The sequence below is a fragment of the Protopterus annectens genome, chromosome 10.part0, assembly GCF_019279795.1.
Source record: "Protopterus annectens isolate FY-2018-M chromosome 10.part0, PAN1.0, whole genome shotgun sequence".
NCBI classification, from domain to species: Eukaryota; Metazoa; Chordata; order Ceratodontiformes; family Protopteridae; genus Protopterus; species Protopterus annectens.
In genome coordinates this window covers 776,327,784-776,353,101 of record NC_056744.1, presented here as the reverse complement: position 1 = coordinate 776,353,101, position 25,318 = coordinate 776,327,784, and the positions used below count along the sequence as shown (strand labels likewise).

General features: G+C 35.0%; 1 protein-coding gene across 1 annotated transcript in view; it reads left to right on the top strand.

The window, feature by feature from the left end:
- Positions 1–13,915: 13,915 nt before the first annotated feature.
- Positions 13,916–25,318, top strand: part of LOC122813331 — an 82,809-nt gene continuing 71,406 nt past the window's right edge. Inside the window, exon 1 of the mRNA XM_044085592.1 lies at positions 13,916–14,122. The gene's annotated coding sequence lies outside the window, so the exon portion shown is untranslated. The remainder of the gene's footprint in view (positions 14,123–25,318) is intronic.

The following is a 25,318-nucleotide window of genomic DNA, read 5'->3' as shown; positions in this document are numbered from 1 at the left end:
TCTTTTTGTTTAAATTCACCTCTCCTTAACCATTCCTGCATTAGTTCCTCATCAGCATGAGGTTTTTCCAGAAGTTTTCTATACTTGCAACTATATTTATGCATTTTTCTACATTTCTTGCCTTCTCATCTGATCCTTCACCTTATATTCTTTCTTTTGCTTTGTTTTTTGGCACATTCAGTTGCCTGATTTTTATCTACTTCTGGTTTGATTTCCATTCATGATTGATGCTGATATGCTTCTGCTAAACTAAGCAGAGAAGTCATCTTAGGTCTATTCTCCTCATGTTTCAAAACTTTCACGACATTTGGGTCTTGTGAGGTCAGCAGACATGTATGCAGTCCCACAATTGCAGACCTATACATGTAATCAATTTTGAGGAGGCCAAAACCTCCTTCAGAATGGGAAATATATAATCTGGGTATGCACTGATTTTTGTAAATCATTTGATGATTTGATGAGCATGAAGCATCCATCTTGTTTTCTTGTCCAACCTATCCAGCATCTTTGAGGGTCAGTCAATCACTCCAAAACTATAAGTTAGGACAGGAAGAGCAAATTAGTTTATAGCTTGGACTTTGTTCTTACATGTCAATGCTGTTTTCAGTATTAATTTAAGTCTTCCAAAATATTTCTTATTAATTTTTATTCATATTTGTTCAGTTTTATTGTTGATCCTTCATTAACTCCCAAATATTTATATGCTCCCTTTTGCTCAGGTTCTTTTATATCACATTTCTCTCCCAAACTAATGTTTTCTTGGTGCTGCAGCTTTCTTGCTTTAAAGGTTGTTTTTGCACATTTTTCAAGACCAAATTACATTGTTATATCATCTGAAAAAGTTTTGACAACTTGCAGTTGTGCTTTCAGTTCCTCATCTGATGAACTATACAGTTTTAAATCATTGACAAAAAGAAGATGAAAAGTCTTTATACTTTGTTGTTTTCTAGGAGCCAAATTGTAACCATGACCTATTCTGTTAAGTAATATATCAAAAAGTTCAAGTGATCTTCATGTATCCAACAAACATAAAACACCTTCCACAAGAGCGATGAACAGGCTGTTTTAATCACCTACATGGCTTCTTCAGACTCATGTAACAAACAGACAAAGAACATCATGATCTAAAACTCTGGTTAAAACATACATATAACATTGCTATAAGTGTGCATACACAAAAATCAAGGAAACATTAGTAACATAGTACTAATAACTATTGCACTTAGTAAAGTTGGCCAACCATCATTAATGAAATATATAATTAATTTAAAAGCAGTAACAAAAGGTGTATATCTATATGTATAACATAGAAAATATGTACATCTAAAGAGTATAAAATGTGAAAAGCATAAAAAATACATATTAAACAATGACTACTGTTCACTGTATGCTCGGTTCAGTGAGAATAAAATGAATCATAAATGAAGTACCTGTCAGTGTACTTTAAGCCTTCTTGTCCTTAAGAAGGGTTTAACAGATAATTTGGCATTGAGTCCTGGAGGTATGTCTGATCTAAGCTTAATAATCCACATATTTTCTCTGCTCTCAGTGTATGTTCTGATATCCCCTCCTCTAACATTCACATCCATCTGTTCTAAAATCCTAAAATAAAAAATGTGTAGGATCAGAATCAAGGACATGTTTGGCTAATGCATTAGTTTTATGCTTCATTCTTATGCCATAAAGGTGTTGGTCTTTCCTACATAGAAAGAAGTACATGAGTATACAGTGAACAGTAGTCATTGTTTAATATGTATTTTTTATGCTTTATTAATGCTTTACTAAACTTAATGCAATATTAGTTAGTACTATGTTACTAAATGTTCCTGATATAAGTTTTTTGTGTGCACACACTTATAGCAATGTTATATGTATGTTTTAACCAGAGTTTTAGATCATGAAAGCCTGTTTGTTGTTTGTTGGAAGATCACTTGGAACTTTTGAACTATGAACTTTTAGGTTTTAATCTGTGATTCTCCTCCTCTCCTCCGTGTTGGATTCTATGTATATACATTTGGTGCACTGGGAGGAGAGACCTCCGCTTTTTTTTTTTTTTTTATATTATCCTACACGTTCTTTAGTGGTGGAGACGAAGGGAGGAAGTCTGGATCAAGTGACATCATTAAAGATCGATGTTTGTCTTCAGAGGAACTGCTATACCAGTGGCAGCAGTTAAACATTGAGGTTAGTTGCAAATATATGCAGTTATTGAATAACTTTTTCTTCCGATGGAAGAAACCCTTAGAGATTTCTCAACAACAGAATTTACTGTTTGAAGATAACTTTAATAGCTTATTGGATAATGTGAGCCAATATGAGAGAAAGCTTCTCTCACAAAAGAAACACAAGCTACAAAGAGACATCACTGATTTTAAATTGGGCCACATCTTCCAACAGAGTTATAACACTATAGTGGACAATCAGAATGAGCTCATGACATGGCTCTACAGAGTCATAACACTACAGTGGATAATCAGCAGTTGATGCTATACAAACAGAGGTGAATAATGTTCCACAAATGGAGGTGTGAGACTGAACTTATAAATAAAAACTGTTAGACTCTTGAACTGTCACACATCTAATATGAATAGCAATACTCCATCCAGTAACAGTGATACTGTGTGTACTTCAGATGTGATTATAGTAACACATGAACTAGAGAATGAGACAGCATCTAGTTCAGCACCTGTTGAAGAGACCAACATATTTAAGAAATTTTTTACATCCAACACACATGAGGATACTGGTATTCCTAAGACCCAAGATACAAGCTGTCATTGAACAACCATTGAACAAGAGTATAAGGAAGATGTGGGAAGGCAAAGGGATTATCAGTATTATCCAAAGGCCTATCCTTTATACCAACCTATCTCTCAAGCTTTATTTTAAAGAAGATGGTGGACAATCATCATACTCCATCATTACATCCTCTACTATCAGCATTCAGCAAACTTGTAGAAGATGATTTGTATAAAATGAGGCAAGTATAATCTGACACATAGAGTATATCTATTAGACCAGCTGACAAAGGAGGGGCATTGTAGTTATGGGAACCGATGACTACAATAGAAAGATATTATGCTTGGAGATGTTTTATCAACCATTGGATGCTGATATAGTAAGGATATTTTCCCACAGGGTACATTCCTTTCTGTTGGGACTTCTGAACAGCAATATGATAGACAACAAACTTTTCTATTTCTGGATGTTCAAATCACCAATCACCCTCTGATTAGTGGGCTCCTCCCTAAAATACACAAAATTTTTAGATCCTCCCATGCGACCTATAGTTGCAGGCAGGGGTTGACCTTCCTCCATATTTATTGAGAGCAATTTAAGATCTATTGTAGACAACAACAGGTTTATTCTCAAAGACAGTTCTTGATTGATCTTTATGACTGTCTCAAAGATATAACAGATACATCACAATTGACTTTCATGACCATGGATGTGAAATCATTATTTACAGTTATCCCTAATTCAGTGGGAACTGAATTTTATTTGAACAGGGTCTCAGAGATGTCTGAACCTAACATCATGTTACTGATTTCTTTGTTAGAACTAGTGTTATTCAATAACATTTTACCAGCATTTGTGGAACACATAGTATTCGTGGATGACCTCTTCTTCATTTGGAGGCTCAATTTATTGAACAATTGAACAACAGTACACTGTACCTTAAATTCAGTTATGAGATTTCCACAACTAGGATTTCATTTCTTGATGTTTATGTAGAAAAGCTACCTAGTGGATTGATCAATACAGGTGTTTTCAGGAAGCCATGCCATATCAATACACTCTTGCACATAGTATGCATCCACACTCACGTTTATAGAAATATATTAAGGGGTCAGGCAATGAGGGCCTCTAGATACAATCCAACCACTACAGGGTATGAACAAGATCTAGAAGAATCACTCTTACAGCGTTGTTACAAGGATACTGATATTCTTGGGGTACAGCAGCACTGTATTTCTCTGATGATAGGATAGGTACTGTACAAGTAAATAATTTATCCGATGTCACTGAATCCACTTCTCATAAAGAAGCATTTACAATGTTTTATACTTGTGATGCATGGAGAATAAAAGAAGTGGTTAAATCTCACTGGAATGTTTTGACAGTGGACACACAAGTTAAAGACAGGTTAGGTGATGTTCCACACTTTGTATATAAGAATAAGAAAAGTCTCAAGAAGATACTATGTGATAAACATCAATCTAAAACTGAGACTTCTAGAGGCACTTATAGTTGTGGCAATTGCAATTTTTGTTCATATATAGACAATGATGTTATATTTATTCATCCAATTAGTCAACAGAGATATTATTTAAATGTTAATGGAAATTGTTTATCCAGTAATGTTGTGTATATTGCTACCTGTTCAAAATGTACTTCTTTCTATGTAGGAAAGACTAACGAACACCTATATGGCATAAGAATGAAGCATAAAACTAATGCATTAGCGAAACATGTCCTTGATTCTGATCCTACACATATTTTCTATTTTAGGATTTTAGAACAGATGGATGTGAATGCTAGAGGAGGGGATATCAGAACACATACAGAGAGCAGAGAAAATATGTGGATTATTAAGCTTAGATCAGATACACCTCCAGGACTTAATGCCAAATTATCTGTTAAACCCTTCTTAAGGATGAGAAGGCTTAAAGTACACTGACAGGTATTTTAATTTATGACTCATTTTATCTTCACTGAACTGAGTATACAGTGAACAGTAGTCATTGTTTAATATGTATTTTTTATGCTTTTCACATTTTTATACTCTTTAGATGTACATATTTTCTATGTTATACATATAGATATACACCTTTTGTTACTGCTTTTTAAATTAATTATATATTTCATTAATGATGGTTGGCCAACTTTACTAAGTGCAATAGTTATTAGTACTATGTTACTAATGTTTCCTTGATATAAGTTTTTGTGTATGCACACTTATAGCAATGTTATATGTATGTTTTTAACCAGAGTTTTAGATCATGATGTTCAGTTTTATGCTAGTTTTAATGCTGGATTTGGATGTTAATAGTTTGGGTGGAGTCAATGATTAGCACTTCATGAATTGATTTAAATGTTTGGAGTGCTTTTGTCTGTTTGTTACATAAGTCTGAAGAAGCCATGTAGGTGAAAGCGCTTACTCTATTAAAACAGCCTGTTCATCGTTCTTGTGGAAGGTGTTTTATGTTTGTTGGATACATGAAGATCACTTGAACTTTTGAACTATTCTCTCCTCCGTGTTGGATTCTATTATTCTGTTAAGTAGACAACTTAATGGATTAACTGCAAGACAAAAGAGCAATGATAACAGAATATCCCCCTTTGAATTTTTATCCCTGGAATAATAAATTGTCTTTTATCATGGCTTAATTGCAGTGTGGTTTTCCACTGTTTCATGGTCGCTGCAATGTAACTGATTAGTGTAGGGTGTATCTTACACATTTTTAAACACTCTTTTATCCATGAATGTGGGATCGTGTCAAATGCTTTTTATAGTCTATCCATATTTAGATTCTTCCCTTTTTACAGTTCTCCATTATGACTTTACTTAATAACAATGATCCTTTGTTCCATATGACTTTCTTTCATTACCCTTTTGTTCTGTTGTCATGATTGAGTTTTCTTCTAAATCACTATAAACTCTATCAGCATCAATTCCGGTGTATAGTTTACATGTCATCAAAAGGCAAGTTATGGGTCTATAGTTGTTAGGATAGCTTGCAGGTTCACTCTTAAGTAAGAGTATTGTGTTTCTTATTGTTAACCAGGCTAGTGTCTGTTCAGGGTGTGCATATAAATAGTTCTTACTGATGGCTAAATCTTCTGTAGAGCTGTTAATAATTTTAGCCAGAAGTTAGGTACTGCATCTGGGCCTGGGGCTTTCCAATTAGAAACTTTTCTTAACTTTGTTTCAATCTCTCTGGCCTTTACTTCATCCCATTTCATATTCTGTACATTTGAGCTTCTTATTCTTTCTTTTATTTCTTCTATCCATTTATCATCTTTGTTAAGTTCCACAGGATCTTTATGTATATTTTTCCAAAATGTATCTATTTCTTGTTGTTTTGGTGGTGTTTTAATTCCCTTTGCCTTGTTTCCCAATTCTCTGTAAATCTTTTTTAGGTCATCAGTTAATTGCTTATTTTGTACTTTTCCTTTATATTTATCTACATATCTTCTAAGTTTTCTGCCTGTGCTGATATTTTTAGTTTATTATTTGTGATAGTGCACAATAGATCCTGATCTGTTCTGATAGTGTCTATCTAAGTAATTTTGTTGATCTATTCCCTCTTCTGTACTCTTCTAACAGTGACACCTTGTCTTATTTGCTTTATAGTTTTCTCTGTTCATTACTTCCATTTTGCTATTCCATTTTTCTCCTTCCTTTCTCTTATTACCATGTGTTTTTGCAGTAAGACTTTATCTGTTATTAATTTAGCTGCACAGGAGAGAGAGAGAGTAGTATATAGTATTTACTTCTGTTAAATCATATGAATCTCTATGGACAGTCCTAATTACTGTTTTCATTTGTTTTATCAAACTTCTAACTTTTTGGGTTATACTGACTTTCTGTTGCCTCTTTCATTGATATTAATACATCTGTCCATTTCTATTAAATCAAGCAACTCTTCTCTTAGATCATATTTGTCTAAACTGAGGGCACATTCTTTGTTCTCCATTTCCTGTGGGCATTCTTTAGAAAGTTCCAGAGCATCTTCCTGTGCTACATTCTCTTCAAATTCATCCTGTGTCATCCGTTGCACTTTGATATGGGAACTCACTGGCCTATCACTCCACAACATTGACTGTGTCAGGTTGCCATAGTTTTTTGTTCCTTCCCTTGGTGTGCAACTCCAAATGAACACTTGTACTGGTTTCCTTTGGAAGTTTCTAAACTATCTTCATATGGCAACTGATCAGATGTTTCCCACACCACTGGTTTCTCCTTAATTTGGGGATCCATTTCTCTATCCTGATGTGATGTTATCTGAGTTAGATTTTTTACATTAAATCCTTCACTTTGCAGGTAATCCATAACCTCAGTTTCTATTTCTTTAACTTCTCCATTACTAATCCTCTTTTCTACTTTTCCTCTCTGTTTCTTATTTGTTGTATTGTAAAATTTTCCATGCCCTGATGCCTTTGTCTGTATTTCTTTTCAAACATATTTGGTGCTGCTCTTTTTGTATTGATTAGCTTTTGCTTTCTCCTTTGCATAAATATTACATTGTATTTAATCTCTTTTTCTTTCCCATGTCCATATTTCTTCTTCAGATGTCTCCTGCTCCTCCTGTTTCTGCTTACTTTGGGGACTCATTGTTCCATTTATGCTGTGATGTAACCTGTGTTAGACTTTCTGCATTAAATCCTTCACTTTGCAAGTATTCCATAACTTCATCTTCTATATTTTTAACTTCTACTCTTCTATTCCATGTTCCTCCTATATTCATAGGTTCATAGGTGTGTACTAGGCTAATAGCACTGGAGCCTTTACAAGCCTAGCCCATAGGATTACCCTGGCATTGTGCCACCCAACCTTAGTTCCCAGTGCCTCTGTCGAGTAAAAGCCACTGGAGTGATCCCCGGGGTGAATTTTCTATTTCCCATCCATTCATCAAGATTTCTCTTGAACAAGGCCAGTGAGGCACTCTGTTTAACATGTATGGGAAGTTTTTTTCCATAGCATGGGCAGTCTCTGGGTTGTGAACCTGTCCCTACAGCATGTTCTGTTGATTGTGATAATGAGGTGGAGGTCTCTGGAGCATGTGGTGCAGAGGGATTGGGATTTCTTTAGATGTAGCATTTCTAACAGAGCTGGGTCAGACATGGCTTTGTAAATCAAGCAGAGATCACCTCTAAGTAGGTGGTATGAGACAGAGAATAATTGGAGTTTTTTGAGTCTGTCCATATAGGACAAGTGTTTAAGGCCTACCATCCTCTTTTGAGGTACTTTTGCAGCCTCTCCAGTTGTTGCAGGTATCTAGTGAGGTACATGCCAAATGGGGCATTGTACTCAATGATTAGCCTAATGAGGGAAGAATACAGGGAGACAATGACCTTTTTCTTCCTGGATGCAAAACCCTTAGTAATGAGATGTGCCACATAGGAGGACTTTCTGACCACAGTGGCAATGTGGTGGTCAAAAGAGAGGTTGCTGTCAACCTGTGTTCCCAGATCAATTATAACTACTTTTGTGTTCAGTGGACTACCATTGATGTGGTAATTCATGGGAACTGGGTTTTTCCCAAAGGGGATGATGACACATTTGTTGGCATTGAGCTTAAGGCCATAGTTCTGACACCAGTCGCTGGTCTCAGTGAGGCCTTTCTGTAGGATGTCAACATCACTTGGGGAGTTAATAATGGCTTCCAACTTGCAATTATCTGCAAACTTTGTCAGCCAGAGTCCCTTCATGTTGGCCTGGACTTCTGAGAAGTAGATACCAAACAGGAGAGGACCCAGGACCGATCCCTGTGGGACTCTACTCATGACTGGTCGGCAGTCTGACTTGGAGTCAGCTACTTTCACACTGTGGTTTCTATCTGTGACCCAGTTTGCAACCCATATAGTGTTATAGGGGGTGATGCCTAGCTTACTGAGTTTTTCTATGATTCCTTAGTAAGGAATGGTATCAAAGACCTTGGCCAGATCAAGGTAGGCTGTATGAACCACCTTGCTTTCATCCAGAGTTCTGGTGACTGACTCAAAGAAGTCGATCAAGTTGAGCGGGCATGATTTACCCTTCACAAAACCAAACTGTGTGGGATCCAGAGTTTGGAGATTTATAATATCCTTGTTTATTAGGTCCATGATGATGTGTTCCATAGCTTTGAATATCAGACTTGTCAGGCTAATGGGGTGATAGTTCCCAGGGTCTGTAGTCATTTCTCCTTTGTGGAGAGGGATGACTGTAGCAGTTCACCATTTGGTAGGGACAAAGCCTGAGGTGAGGCTGTGATTGAACAGGGCACACAGGTGAGGTGCCAGTTCACTCTGTAGTTCATGTAGAACACAGCCAGGGATATTGTCAGGTCCTATGGAAGCTGTATTTTTGGCCTTGGACAGTGCTGTTTTAACCTGTGCAGCAGTAATACTGGGTGCCTAGCAATCTACTGGTATTATGATTGGTCCTTTGGGGGGAGAGGGGTAAAGTTGGCACTGAATCTGTCAACCAGTATATTGGCAATATCTGTTGACTCGGCATAGGCGGTACCATTGTGCAGTAGCTCAGAGCAAATCTGGGTATTGCCATGGAGATTCTTTACATAACTATAGAAGGCCTTGTGGTTGCCTTTACTATCTGCTACAATTCTGTTTTCATAGCTAGCTTTAGAGGATTTGATGAGGGATCTCAACCTTTTGTTGAGGCTGATAATGGAGTTTTTCCAGTCTTGGGACTTCACCTTATTTAGCATCAGTTTCCTCCTGTTGTAGAGTTTGCGATCTTATTCTTTTATTGTAAAATTTTTCATATCTGGATGCCTTTGCCTGTATTTCTCTTCTGATCGCCTTGAGGCTGACTTTTTATGTTGATTAATTTAACGTTCTGATTTGCATAAATATCACACCATATCCGATCTCTCTAACCCAAGATGTATTCCTTTCCTTTCTTGTACATTCTCCTTTTCTCTTTCCTTCTTTATTACTGCAAATCAGAAATTGATTTTGAAATGTTACTTATCCAAAAATTCCTATTGCTGACTGTAAACCATAATTTATAATAAGTAACCCATTACTATTATTTCATCATATATCTGTCTTCAGTAGTTGCAGAATAAAGATGTTTTCAGCCCCTGTTCCTCAATGGCAGCACAGCTTTTCATCTGCAGAGATTCTTTGATGTAATAAAATTTAATGAATCATAAGATTTAATGCCCATATGGAAAAATGCAGAATAAGTTGTTAAAATACTAAAAAAATCACATTTAAAACAAAAATTCAACTTGTAAAATAAGATTAACTATTTTATTATCACCAAAAATGACACTGTCGGTAAACAGTTTAACCTTTCAAAGACATATACAAATGACTTCACCTGAATGAAAGTTACAATGCAACTTCCAAACATTAAAAAAAAAATACTTCCCCAGTCACATAATACTTTGCATCATAATACAATACAATCATGCAATACATTATATCAAATAACATAAATTAAGTATAAACAAAAACAATATTAGAAACAAATTAAACTAAATTATCACTTTATTCCCAGCACAATCTCAATATTGTAGCAGTCACAGGATCCTTGCTCAAACAAGACTCCCCTAATTTCCTACACATAATCCCCTCCTGCAAACACATTCATTACTCCTGGTCAGAAATAAGAGCAAGAGGTGACTCTAACTTCTTTACAAAGGCTACCTCCACCCTATTGTCTTAATCTAAATCAGTGCCACATCATTCTCAGACCCCAGCTGGATACTCCTTTCCTCAATAACAACATTCAAATCTCTCATCTCAAATAACTTGCACTCTGCTGCTAAAAACAGTAAAATAATCCTTGGAGACTTTATCCTTAACTATGTCATCCCACAATCTTCAGACATGTCAGAATTCTTATCTGGCCTTGGCCATCTGTAAGTAGTCACTATAACCACTCAACCACATGTCAAGTCTTCCAAGCACTCCTTGCTAGACCTTATCATTAACATTATTACAAACATCTCCAGTATATATACATTCACCCTCCTTCATTCAAGGACCGCTGCCCAGTCATCTTCTCTATTACCAGTCAGTCCATGAAATTCCTTCTCATATGACAGTACTTCAGAGCCCAGTCTAATAACAGTATCACCAAACTAAAAAAATACCTTTTATTTTTGGCCACCTATTCTTACTTACAAATGAAGGTCCCAATGCAGCAGCTAATTGCCTTACATAAAGCCTTCTCCAGCTTCAAAATAAAGTCTTTCCCCACATTAAAAGACTATATAAACACATCAAGACAGACTAGATGTCCAAAGACCTCAAGCAAGCTAATTAAATTTAGAGACGGAGCTTGGTATAATTGGAAACAAGACCCTAGCACCGAAAAATGAGCTAACTATACCTTCCTGTGTAACCCTGCAAAACAATCTATGTGTAGACATAGACCCCTCTTTCATAGATCCAGTCAAACCACACTCATAAATAAACCAAATTACTTCTGGAAGGAAGTCAACAACAGGATAAAAGGTACAGCAAGGCCATAACTCTTCAAACTTGATGCACTGCAGACAAATTAAATCATCCTGCTTGGAATTACTCAAAAAATGCATAAATCTCCCTCAAACTGACAGTCTCTCCTCCATAACATTTTGACACCCTCCTCCCCATCACACACAACCCCTCCATTCTATGTTAAATATATAAAATCAAAAAGAGTCACTTCTTTGCTTGATAACATCCCCAGAGACATGATCCCAGCTCAGACAACCAAACCTCCAGTTTATTTATAAATGCTACAATCCTAGAAAAAATATATACACACAATTAATTGCTAATATCCAGCAATGCTACCTGCTCTCCCTTAAACAACATGACTTTAGCAGGGATTAAGTACCATGACAACAATCTGAACAGTAACAGATGATATATTTCCAAATACAAGACAAAGATAACCTCAGAGGTGCACTCTTTATAGACTTCAGTAAAGGTTTTGATCACATTGACTATGTCCTTCTCCTTGAGAAACTATTTGAAAATGGCATTAGTACAGATGTGCTACAATGATTCAAAGACTTCCTCACAAACATGTACTTTAAAATAAAAATAGAATGCTCATTCTTTAGAACATTTCCATTTACCCTTCTCTTATTGTCCTCTTTTATTAATAAACTGTCTTATGACCTCCCTCACTTACCACTGATCTTATATGCAGATGAAACAGGCATATACAGATTTTGTCCCAATTTCACTAACATTCAGTCACAACATCAATCTGACACTAATTCATTCCATAGATGACTAATAAATCACAAATTAACATTTTACTCTTTCAAAAGAAAATGCAGTTCAGAACTTACCCCAAACTCTCCCACTCCCCACAAATCGTAGAAACCTCAGCTCTAAGTAACACCAGCATAGAAGCAACCTCCTCCTTCAAATGTCTTGAGATCTGGTCAATACCTTAATTTTCATTTGTACATTGGAGAAAACATCAAAAAATGACTCCCTCTTCTTCTGGATCAGTAAAACTTCCTACCTCATTCCAAGATGGTTGCTGACAACAAGACATGCACTAGGCTGCTGCTCTAAAATCCAAAACAGAAATCGGCCTCCTAGCCACATCATCATTTATGTAAATCTACAATCCTGCATAAATCCTGAGGCTACATCACCTAAGAAGCAAGTAAATATTTTTATTTCAAACCATAAAGCTAAAAACAAAGACTTTAATAGTACTTTCTGAAGCAGCAGGTTATTTGAGACTGCAACCTCGTGGCAGGGTCTCTCCAAGCAACTGTGCCTGAAAAGTGAATTGAACAAGTGTAAAAGACAAACCAAAATGTCTAACACAGGACTTAAATAAGGAACAAATGGAAACACAAATGACTAAAATGAAGTTATCCACAATTGTGACCCCAGAAAAAGACACAGCAGGCAAGAGACAAAAAAACGGCTAAGGCACAACAAGAGCCTACTAAAATAGCTATAAGATCAAAAAACGACAACACATACACAGTTGAAGACATAAAAAAACTGCCCTACAATCTTTACAAAATTATATCTGTGCTCTTTCATAAAAGCTCAGTATGGTTGGTACAAATATTGAACAGATTCTGGCTAGACTAACTTTAAATGAAACCAAAACCAAAGCAAATATGACAGAAATCAATGCCTTAAGGCTAAAATAAAAACTAATGAACAGGCCATAAAAGACCTACAATTAAAATTAATCGACCTAGAAGCAAGAAGCTGAAGAAAGAACATTATTATAAGAGGAGTGCCGGAAGCATTTGACCAAACTCAGTTGAATGCAATAGTAAAGGAAATCGTCGAGACAACGGTTGAAAACAAGAACATTGCAAAAGAAATGAGCATAGAGCGAGCACACAGATCTATCAGGAAAACTCAAGATGAATCAACACCAAGACAAATTTACGTAAAAATACTCAACGCTGCATACATCTCCATGATTTTAATGGCAGCTAAACAAAAAAGAAACTTGACATGGAGAGGTCACAAGATAAGCATTACTCAAGATCTCCCCCTTCCCATCAAGCAAGATTGTCAAGCATTATCACCCTACTGTTCATACCTAATAAAAAAAATATCCGTTTCCAAATGAGGTACCCGGCAAAACTCTCCTTCAGCTATAAAGATCAGAAACACCAAATACAAAACAAACTAGAGGCAAAGAACACTTTCACAAAAGTTTTCGGAGAATCTCCGGAGGAAAATAAATAACTCAACTCTGCAACCGGTAAGCTAATGCTACAAATTAACATCCAACATGTGCGTTCAAAGGAAAGGTTACATTAACATAAACGCTAAAGATTAAAAACAGTTTTTGTTGGTTACGTGGGCTCTTGCAAATCTAACCTAAGAGGGATAATACAAACCACAACGGTAACATTCAACTCGTCTAAATATGTTAAAGCTGTTAATCCAAAAATTATCCCCTGATAATAAAAGACATTTACATAAAATGCTACAACTGGACTCTTCATCTATATAAACACTGCCAGCATTAAATAGATACCTGAAAATAAAAGAAAACAGCACATACAAAAGAAAGTCGCATCTGTTAACTTTAACAAGCCCATAGTTACGCTGACGGCTCTCAGCGTGGCAATTCAAGCAGTAGATGAATGCTGCAACATAGGAATCAATAAGCTCATTTTAAATAAAAAAAAAAAAAAAGAATGTCACTGTTAATAAAGGTCTAAAAACTTACTTTGTTTGCTGGTCATGAGAGCCGTTTGGTTGATCGCAGGACAGGAAGTAACACTATTACAAATCAAGACAGAGTTTGGAGGTCAAAGGCAACTTCCTTAAAAGTGGGTAATAGCAAAGCACTACTGGGAGCTGCAAGGACTGTTAATTGGCTGATTAATCAACCGGAATCCACTGAACCAAGGAACCTGATTCAAAATAAAAGGACAAAGTTTGCAAGGTAATAAATAACAATAATTAAGGAAATAAAACAAGAAAAATCTTTCATAATACATTGTAAAGGTCCGGATAAGACAATCTAACAATTTAAATAGATTAAAATAGATTCTGGCTCAGCGGATGTTAGCATAATGAAGAATCTTCCTGTATTGCACAATGTGAACAGAAAAAGCAACTGAGACTATGGATACTGACAAAAGTCCCTAGAAAAAGATTACTGAATGTCAGTTCAAAAATCATTTATAAATACATTCCAGCCTTAATCTTGATGCAAGAAAGACATTTATATTTAAACCTTCTCTTGAAACAGTCTTACAGTAAAGGACTATATATTACAACTCACCATGAAACTAAAGACTTTTTTAGCAACTATTAGTAAATTGGTTTGCTTGTATTGACTATATTATACTAAATTTTAAACAAGATAGTTGACAATATTAGCATATCTCTTTACACTTTAAAACTGAATGCTGTAGTATGCCTTTTATTAATAATAGTATAGAGCAGAGCTAAACCATCTACAAAAGGGGAATGAAACTCAGCTAAGCTGTCTCCTAAGCAATATGAAAGAATAGCTAAACTTTGGAACTGCAACTGCCACATGTAATTACCAAATATAAGCTTAATACACAATTAGGAATGAGTACAGTAATGAAAAAACATAAATATTAATAGGCGCATATATTAATATTTTCTGCAGAAAAATAAATAAGCAAAAGATACCAAGATTTGATAATGTGCACGCCCTCTGGGTATTAGATTCAACAGGCTCTAGTTCTTGGGAAGTATAAGTTACTATACTAAACTGATGTAATAAATTGTTTGGTATTTTAATTAATGGATAAAAACACCAATCCAAAAATGTGAACAAATTACATCCTTTCAAAATCCACATCACTTTATTAACATGGAAAGCTCATAATTGTGGATTTCTTCACAAAAACTGTAGCCATACTTCAGGGTGTTAACTCTCATAATGGAGAAAGCATTGTATGTCAGGAATGTGTAGTGATACTTGGAACAAAGTAAAGTTTCCTTTTAATATCCCCCTATACCTAAAATACAATAGGCTTTCTAGAAGCCACATCAACAACAAACCAAAGATAAAGTTTATTACCACACATTGGAAGGGAGATATGTGGGCAGACACTAAGGTAGGTGAGGATAAGTTGGATGCCACCCTAAATAAATGCATGTTACCAATAAATCAACTACATCATGTACACAAACACATATATACAAATATAAAGACAATCTAAAGCCACACATAAATAAAGATACAATAGTAAGCCATGCCCATAGTTGATACATGGAATGTAAATGGGTTAGGTGATAGGAAAAAGTTGAATTTAATCTACATCTGATTTTTCAAAGCAAATTCAATGTCATATTCTTACAAGAAACATACCTAATCAAAGATCAGTTGTTAGAAATCTGTTCTAGAAAATGGATCAAACAAATCATTTCATCAAATGATAGCTCTGCTTCAAAAGGTACTGCCATAATAATTAAAGAATCATTTCATGAAAACATAACCAACAGCAATTCTGATACAAATGGAAGATGGTGTCTCTTCACCAGTACACATCCGCAGACAAAAAAATAATACTCTTTTGCTGAATATTTATGGCCCCTGTTCAAATCAGCAATTATTTATTTATGAACTATATAATCTACTCCTAAACTACCCCAAACATTCCATCATTATAGGGGGGACTGTAATTCTCTAATTAATCCACTAAGTGATAGCACTAGCAAAAACAAAAAACAGCCAGTTCAGATCACTTCAGCCTTAAATGACCTCATACAAAGTTTCAATCTTATTGACCCTTATCTAACTATAGACCATGACAGATCAACGAGTAAATACACTTTTTTTCCTCTCTACATAAAGTCTGGTCAAAATTAGACTATTTCCTAATATCATCAAATCTCTCCAAGAAATGTCAAAAATACAAGATCAGCAAAAGAATAATCTCTGACCACTCTAAAATCACAATAACAATTAACACAACTAGTCAAATTTCTCAACAGGGTGGTCCCTATAACTGGTATCTAAACAACAACTTTTTAAATCAAAAAGAAGTTGTAGAGGAGATAGGTAGGATAATAGTACAACTAGATCAAGAAGCACTACAAACCCAAATCCCATTAGATATTCAATGGGCAACTACTAAAACTGTACTAAGAGGAATCCTAATACAAAAAACAAGAGCAAAAACAAATTGCCTTGCTTGAAATGCAGTATAACAGTATTGAACAACAACTTCAATCCCAGTACTCACAAGAACTAGAAAGAAAACTATATGAAATCAAAAAAGAACTTTATTCAATACAACTACAGAAACACTCATTAAATAAGTTAAAACTCATCTATAAACACTCTGAATGGGCCCAAATACCTTCTAAGGTACTAGCAAATATGATAAACATAAAGAAAACTCTCCAAAATATTCCAGAAATTCAATATAAAGAGATAAACTTATATAATAAAGTAGATATAATCAACTCCTTCTGGGAAATATACAACAATGTATACAACCCAATAAAACAACACTGTATGCCTAACATACAAGAGAATTTTATTTTATAAAAACTATTACAATTATTTACAATAATGCCTCCACCACACTATGCATCAACAGGGTTCACTCCCAACCCATTAATATAACAAATGGCACCCGCCAAGGATGTCCTGTCTCCATTCTTGTTTAACATATACCTAGAACCACTATTACACATCACCCAAAACACCTATCACCACCTCCCTAATATTTACAACACAATAGTAAGATACTCAGCTTTTGCTGATGACCTAAACTTATATTTTGAACTCCCAAATACAGACCTAAACGAAATTATATCTTCAATCGAACATTTCCCCAAAGTTGCAAATTACAACATGATCCCCCAAAAATCCTTTATTTTTCCTCTAAACCCACTAAATCATAAAACTTCCTGTTTCCCCTTAGTTGACATACCCCTAAATTACATGCTAAAATATTTAGGAATAAAGTTATCTCATGCCTACAAAGAAATGTATAAATCAAATCTCTTAAAAACATGGGAAATAATTAAACAAGACATCTCAAGATAGGTAAATATTAATCTATCCCTATTGTCCAACTCAGCCATTATTAAAATGGATATCCTGCCTAAAATATTATTTCAACTAAACTCTATTCTCTTAAAATACCAAAAAAAATGTTCACATCAATGGAAAACGCCCTCTCCAAATTCCTATGGCATCCAAAAACAACACAAATATGTTATCAAAAACTCACAATACCAAAATCAAAAGGAGGTCTGGGGCTCCCAGATTTTTATCTGTACTACCTTATTATCAAAGCAAACCAGTTAATTCAAATATCAGAATATGATAAAACTAAAAAGATTTGGTATCCAACATGGGTCAAAATATGGTCTAATCTACTACACTCCTTAAATATAAACCCTAAAGCTATTCTTTATCTTAATCCTGATAATAAAGTCTTTAACAAATTACACCCAATAATCAAAAATGAAATAATGGCTTCCCAATCTCTATTTACTTCTATCAATCTACAAAATTCACTAAGTCTCCTACAACCCATGCACATGAACCCAAATATCAAGTTAAATAACAAAATGATAGATCTTAAACTATTCCCACTAATTAAAGATCTTACAGTATGGCATATTTTACAACATAAGAAATCAATACTTAAAATTTTAAGAACACATCTAAAGACACCAGGCAGCTATAACCCTATTCTTAGACAAATTATATCATTAACAAGGATGAAGTTCTCAAACTACAAAATTGACACACAAAATATTGTAACTACCCAAAACATAGTCAAATCATTAGCTGCTAAGGAGAAAATGATCTCAAAGTCTTATAAATTAATTAGCGAGTTAAAACACCAATCTGCACTACTTTACTCAAGATATTGAGATAATATTGGTCAAACTATCACAACAGCACAAAAACAAGAAGCTATTAAAAATACCTTAAAACAAACACCTTTCAAAAACCTAATCTACACACAAATAATGATTAACAATAGCACATATTACACCCTAGCTATCCTTAAAAAATTGTTATAAAAAAGAATCAGCATGCCCTTTTTGCTCCAGAGAGAATGTCTATATCCTCCATATTTTCTGGAGCTGTAAGAATATTTTCAAGCTCTGGTGCTCCTTGAGAGCGCAACTTGAAAAAATTGGTTACGAAAAAAACACATTTTCCGGGGAAACAATGATTCTACACATCTTCCCTAGTTCAATCAAGGGAATGCGTAAACATATTTTAGTCACATTTTGTGCCCTTCTTAAATTTTATATAACCAAAAATTGGGTAAATAATAAAATCTCATGGACAAACTTCAAGGACATGGCAGTCAAATATATCACCTCCCACAAGTTAGCTACAAAAAACATAAAAAAAGAACATATTTTCAAACATATTGGAATTCTATTCTTGACACAATCCTAGTAAGCAAATAAAACCCAGACACATAAATACAATTCTGGTGGCATTTAATTAAACTTCTATATATTAAACACAATAAGTTTATTGCTCAAAAATAACATGCTTCAAGATTAGCATCATTCGGATGGCATCCAACAGTGTAAATAGTTTAATTTGTACAGAGTTTCAGTGTTTCACTAACCCTTCTGTAAGTAATGTTATCATACTTACACAAATCAAACGACATATAAATGAGGACATAAAACAAACTTTATATTTTAAAATAAAAAAATAAATAAAATAAAAAACAAACACTGAAGCAGCAGAGAAAGACACCAACCAGGAATTTAGCATAAAAAACTTTTACTCAATGCTTTCGTCAGAATGACTTCTTCAGAAATACAAATTCAATCACCCTTACAAAGGCTTATACACATACAATCTCATGTCCCTCCTACTAAATTAATTACATAATTGCCAGTCAACATCTTCAATGAATTAATACAATGAATACTACACTAAAGCAGTAAAAGCAACTGATACAATAAAATAAAATACATTTAATATATATAAAACTGTATACTTTATATTTTGCTTTTCTGTAACAATGAGAATAACTTTACTTTATTCTGAAATAGGGGTACTGTATCATTTCAGTTATAATCAAAAGTCAAATATGGGTCTCTTTATTCCCTGTACCCTCTGAAAATGGTGAAACTGCTAGTTTTCTTTTTTCTTTTTCTTTAGTTTGGGTAAGTCTTTATGCGAGCATTGTAGATAATTGTTGTAAATTGTTACTCCTTGCTGTTTTTAGACTGCAATGTCTGTTTACTTTGGCTGAAAAACAAAAGTAATAAAAAATGTATATCGGAAAAAAAAACATCCTACCTCAGTTCCCAAGCAAGAACTTCCATAAAAAAGGGAGTCCTCCTAACGCTGATGGAATTTAGCTTTTTCATCATCACGGCAGCCTCAGAAAAAAAAACTCTGACACTCTCCAAACCATTCCCAACAAAATCTGCTGCGCCAGTACAAATTCACCTTATAATGAACACATTCTTTCCAAAGCTAAGTGGTTTTGTGTTAAACAGATGGCTGACCTCCTATTTGTAGTGCAACTACTTAAACTATTAAATCTGAAAACATTCTCACCTATAGCAGGAAGACTGAAAAAAATGGAACCCAAGAAGTTACTCTCAACCAACCCACAGTCTTAATCACCCCCACTAATGTACAGAGAACAAAATATTCCTTCTTAGAGATAGCCCTTAGTTTCTGGCAATCATTCTCCTTACAACCAACATCCATACCTCTCAACTGTCTAAATTTTCAAAGAATGTCTGGATTTTTCCCCTCATATTTTTAGTATGTTCCTCATAAAATTTTGCTTTTCTGGCAAGTTACTGGCAAATCGTTGATGACTGAAGTAAGAAAATATTGATAGATATTTGAATTTCAGACACCCTACCTTTAAAAATTCATGTGAATGCAAAACTTATTATTCTATCAACTTTCTAAGTCTGTAAGAGCACTATTTAAAAATTGCCCCTATTTTTGGGCCTTTATCCCCCCCCCACTATTTGTGGCTTTGTCCAGATTTCTTTCTTTAAGAGGTTAAAATAAAAAACACCACAAAGGGTACGAACTATGCTGCAAAGGCTTTAATAGTTCCAGCTTCACAGGATAAATACACTAAGTGCTTTCGTCCATATTTGGACTTCATCAGAATTTGATAAAATCATGTTAAAACACTCAATAAATACTAAAACCAAAAGCCCTTCAAAGACTTATATTGGATGATAAGTACATTGGTTACCTAATTAGAAAACAATGAAATACACAATCAATCCAGATGCACAGAATTCTTAAATTGATATTAATCATGTTAAAGTGAACCAGGACAACAATTATTAAACAAAAAATATATAAAGAACCAGTTCTGATGAAGTCTACGCTTAGTAGATGAAAGCGCTAAACCAGAGTGGTTATTTTTTATTTTACAATAAAGTGATATATTATTAGCTCATGATTTTATGGATTTTTGAGCACTGGTACACCTCACAGAAATGCTGTACCTTTAAATATAACTTTCCTTTGGTTGCAGCACTTGCATTTCCTCATGTATCCTTGTTCAGACCTCACATTCACCTTCTCAATAAGAAATGTAAAAGAAACATCTTTCTTATAAACAAAAGAAGGAAGTATGCCCAAGATATCAAATTGTTCACTACCTGTTTTATAACACATTCCAGTTTTTGTGAATGACAGCATTAATTTTTTTAACGACCAAATTATAGGTCAAAATCATGGCCCTACTATACATTTCCACAGGCCTGGGGGATTTTTAACTAACAAAAGTAGATGCCCCTTTACCCAATATGGGTATAAACACAGATTACTCTCATTTATAAATCACTTCCTCATAATTCCTTGAAGAAAGTTAGCAGGATAACCTCATTTTTCAAATATACCTTTTAACTTAATGGTCTCTTGAATAAAGAAGTCTAGTTGTGAAATGATGCACGCAAGTCTAACCATTTGGCCTTTCACTATATCTCTTTTTTGATGTACAGGATCCCAACTATTAAAGTGTAGTAATGATTTAGAACATGTGGGCTTCCTGCAAATGCTAGACTCAAAACACTGCAACACTCTGTTTTTAGAAATTGTGACATCAAGATAGTTAACAGAGTCCAATGAGGTATTGATAGTAAACTTCAAAAAAAGAAGTAGTGTTACTTAAATACCAAAAGAACTTTCCAAGGCTCTCAGGGCTACCTTTCCAAAAGATGATTATGTTGGCTAGGTGATGCCCATGGAGGGACTACTGCCCAGAATGAAGGGAACCAAGAACATATCTGGATTCCTATTCCACTATAACTAAGTTGGCAAAGGTTGGGGCGCATGCATTCCCCATGGCCACACCCATACTTTGCTTGAACAACTGTCTTTCAAAATAAATAAAACTGTTTTAAGAAGAACTTCCATAAGCTCAGTAAGAAGCTTAATTTTAGTGTGATCTAAATTACTACTTGTGCATAAATAATCATAAAACCATTCAAGCCTAGTGTCATGGGGGATAACTGAAAATAAGCTGACAACATCCATTGTGGAAAAAGTAATATCCTCACTATACAAATCATTGGACACTTTACTAAGAAAGTCTTTCTAACCTCCTCTGATTGATTCTTATATTTATCATGAAATATTTTATATGGCTTACTAACTATCCTTTTTTGACAGCAGTTTCTCTTCTAGATTCAACCAAAGAACTCTACCAGAGCAGGTCTTTCACTTAAGATTCCTCTATCCCTTTGTCTTTGCCTGTACTTTGATATCAGTTCCTGGTAGGGAAGGCAGTTTGTAGCCTGTAATTCAAATGTTGTCTTGGCCTTGTCTCACTCTATTACCTTTCCTGCTCTAGTTATTTGCTGCCAATGGAAAAAGGAGATTTTGCCAATAGGGATGACAGTAAGCAGGAGTACAGGGAATAGGCAAGAGGGGGATGGCATTTACTGGAGAAAAGTGACAAAAGAATTTCACTCACTTTGTGCTCATTGGCCACTTTAACACTAAATCTACTTTTCGTCTGATTATTTCTGATAGCACACAAAGTTGTATCTTCCACCACTGAGTCATATAACCAACCAAATTTACAGTCTTTGGCTTAATTCCTCAGTTCAGTAAGATAAATAGCCATACTTTGCTTATGGTGTTCTGCCTTCATGAAGACCAAATGGCAGATATATGGCAAATTGCTTCTTGGGTCACAGCAAGTCTTTAACTTCCTAGCAATTGTATCTGTACCATTGTTAATGAAGGAAGAAGCAACTTGTTTGCAATCACTTATGCCAACATGTAGCATCCAATATTTGAAAAGGTTACCTTGTATGTAACTGATGTGCAAATGGTCCCCTGTTAAGTCTTCAAATCCATTTTCTAAATTTATCTTTCACCAACTGTCATTGCCAGTATTTCAATGCAGCTGCAAGATTGCAATTTTTCAGCAACAGATTTCAGCCTGGCCGCATGGAGATATATATATATATATATATATATATATATATATATATATATATATATATATGGAAAGGGAATAGAGTACAGTGGTTAAGAAATAAAGACAGCTAAGCTATTATGAAGACGCTTTTGGGGAAGATGCTTAGTCAACCAGTTCTGACTAGAATAAAGTAAACAAAAAACACAGTGGTGGAATACCGGTAGGAAGTCTACCGTTGCTGTAATGATATAAGCAAAATAAAATAAAAGTAAAACCAGCAATGGACAAGACAGGCGGCCCAAAGTCCCAGCAGTTCAAGATATCAACAGTTAAATGACCGCAGGTGGTTCAAGGCAAAGTCCAGTACACAAACACACGAAGAAAGCTGAACTCAAGAACATATAAAATCCTTATAATTGTAGTCGACCATAGGTGAGCGCTTTCACAACATAGCTTCATCAGACCATCAAGCAACTACTGACAGACACACCCTATATATAATCGAAAGGGTGAAAAAACAACCAATCAATTAAATCATAAAAACAATTAGAGTGGCAAAAACATGAGCATAAAAGCACTCTAATTAAAATACATGTTGCTATAAGAAAATAAAATATACAAATGACACAAAAATAAACATAAAAATATCCCCAATATATAAACATACATACTCCTTATGCTATTCTATAAAAATCAGTGGTCATAAAAACAGTAAGCAGAAACATAACATTGAAAGGGCTTATTTATGAAGTCTCCTTTTCCTTAGGGCAGGTTTTATAGACGCCCTTTCATTTAAACCACTGCCCCTGTCAGCGTGTAATATAATGATCCAGCAGGCTTCCTTATACCCAGTATGTATAGGTAAATCACCACCCCTAACATTAGGTTGTATAATTTCTATAACCCTAAAACTGAAAGTATGCGAAGTGTCAGTATTAAGAACATGCTTAGAGAGAGCATTGAATGCCGAACCCTTCCTGATGTGGTATAAGTGTTCCCGCATTCTGTCACGCAAGACCCTATTGGTCTTGCCAACGTAGAAGGAATGACAGATGGAACACTCAGCCAGATAAATAACATGAGGGGTCATACAATTAGCAGGGGCATGGAAAACAAAATCTTTACAAAGATCTGGATGAGAGAAGGATACCTAGGAGTTTATGTAGCCACAGAAATTGCAGTTACCACAAGGTGTGGTTACACCAAACTGTGGGGAAGGACTGCCATGTTGATTATCATGGCAAAGGAGTCTCTTCAAGGTCATACAATTCCTATAACGAAAAGAGGGTTTATCACCCACAATTGTACGTAAATCATTATCAACCTGTAATATTGCCCAAAACTGACCAAATGCCTGTGTAACTTCTTGGTAATCACTGGTGTAAAGTAAAGATACCTTAACTCCTTGGGTGACTGGCTTATCCCTATGAATAATGTGATAATCTGAAGCTGGTCCAAAATAGGGACTTGCTGTGGTCATTCTCAAAACACTAAGATTTGACCACTGTCTGTCAATCTCAGTTTGAGTGTATCCACGGGCCATCAACTTATGGCTCAGACCATCAATCTCACCCAGGAAACCAGCAAGTGTAGAATTTAGTCTAGATGCCCGTATACCCTGGCCTCTAATGAGATTCTTAAAGATATAACCCGGGTGCATACTAGACCTAAAAAGAAAGGCATTTCTATGACAGGTCTTCTGATATACCCCAATATTAATGATGTTACCAGGCAATTTCTCAATAAACAAATCCAAAAATTCAATATGGTCATAAGACCAATTGAAAGTAATCTTCAAACAGGGCAATAAATTATTCATCACCTCATAAAATATCTTTAAACTATGAAGAGGGCCCATCCACAACAGGAAAATGTCATTGACAAAACGTCGATAGAACAAGACATACTCCTTAAAGTCAGGAATGGAAAAAAGACTATTCAACTCCCAATGAGCTAGAAACATGTTGGCGTAGCTATTGGCGCAAGAAGTGCCCATAGATACGCCATGTTTCTGGAGATACATATCTCCATTAAAAGTGAAGACATTGTTCTCAAGCACCATCTCTAAAAAACAGCATATAAGATCAATCTTAGTAATATTATATTCACTGTGTAATAAGAGATAGTCATGTATGTACTGAATGCCCAAATCATTAGGTATGATAGTGAAAAGGGATTGAACGTCAAGGGTTACAAAAATGACGTTACTAAGATCAGAATCAGGGACAGTAGAAGTACACTGGTATAAATCTAGTAAGAACTGTTTGGAATCCCTTAAAACTATTTTGTTCAAATCAATAATAGGTCTTAATGCCTTCTCTACATAAAGAGAAAGAGGCTCGGTGACCCAACCACCACCTGCCACTATCGGACGCATCAGAGGATTAGTAGTGTGTTTATGGACTTTAGGGAGGCCCTGTATGAGTGGAATCAAAGAATTTGCCACTTGTAAAAATGTATAAGTTTCTTGTGTAATCAAGTGAGCAGAAAAAAATGTCTGAAATGCACCTATTGACCAGAAGAATCACTTTATATACATCATCGACAGTAATTCTTTTATAGAAAGTGACATCATTTAACATCAGGCGCATAGAATATTCATAATGAGCTTTATCCATAACAACAATCAGACCTCCCTTGTCTGCAGGTCAAATCACTACATGATTATTTTCTTGTAGGGCTTTCAAAGCTACTCTCTCATTATATGACAAATTCTTCTTATAACGTATGTGATGGTCATCACG